This window comes from Octodon degus, unplaced genomic scaffold, assembly GCF_000260255.1.
Source record: "Octodon degus isolate 3935 unplaced genomic scaffold, OctDeg1.0 scaffold00118, whole genome shotgun sequence".
NCBI classification, from domain to species: Eukaryota; Metazoa; Chordata; class Mammalia; order Rodentia; family Octodontidae; genus Octodon; species Octodon degus.
Window position 1 is genome coordinate 8,329,799 of NW_004524694.1, and position 1,021 is coordinate 8,330,819.

A 1,021-nucleotide genomic window follows, 5' to 3' on the forward strand; every position below is an offset into this window, starting at 1 on the left:
TGATTTCTTCCATTATGTAGATTATTTTTTCACTCTGTTGGCTATTTTTTGTGCAAAGGTTTTCTTTCATGTGAGCTATTCTGTTATTTTGTATTTCCTCCCAGTAGCCAGTGGTCTTTTCAATGGGTAAAGCAGGCTATATTACTCCCCTAATTAAAATCCTATATATATAATCCTAATTGCGTGTAATACAAAACTTAACCTTTATTGATTTATCCCTATATGTTTGTCTGAGTGTATTTCTGCCCAGTTTATCTCACTGATACCTTTTAGTCACTCTACCTATTGTACAGTTCACACAAGAGACAAAGCTCACCAGATTTATAGACATAGATGTGTCTAGAAATTTTTGCCCATATAATTTATACCTAATCCTATATTGCTTATCTACTTCTTTATGGAACTGTATCCCCTAAATTTAGGATGACGCAACACATATAGCTTATTTCGCAGATTCTGTTGGCCTTTGTTCTCTCATGATGTGACAAGTGAAATGCTCTCCAGATGTTTTGTGCCACTTGCTGGGCTGACTGGAGAAACCTTTGCTTCTGAGACTATATACCTGCTAGCAGGACACAGCTCCTGATAGCTTGCTGCTCTAGGGCCTCAGTTTCTTGCTGCTGTTATACCAGGCTGGCCTCAGTTTCTTTCCACATGGGTCTTTTCAACATGGAAGTGTACACCTCAAACCATACTATGAAGGCCACACCAAGGTACTTCTCACAAGCTGAAAATCAGTTCTTGGAATCCAAGCATGACCATGCTGGATCTCAGTTACTTTTCTTGGCTTGAGGCATGGAATTTACCTTCCAGGAAGGGGAATTTCATGAAGCTGTGCGCACCAGCAGGTGAACATAGTCAGCTGCTGGCTTAGAAGTTGGATTACCACATTCCATGGTCCCATTTAGAATCCAGATTTTCTACTATCTTATATATCCTATCAGTCAAAGTTTCTATTGGATCATATAAAATTTTACTTATAGAAAATTTCCCTCTTCAATGTCTGGTCAAACACTGACAA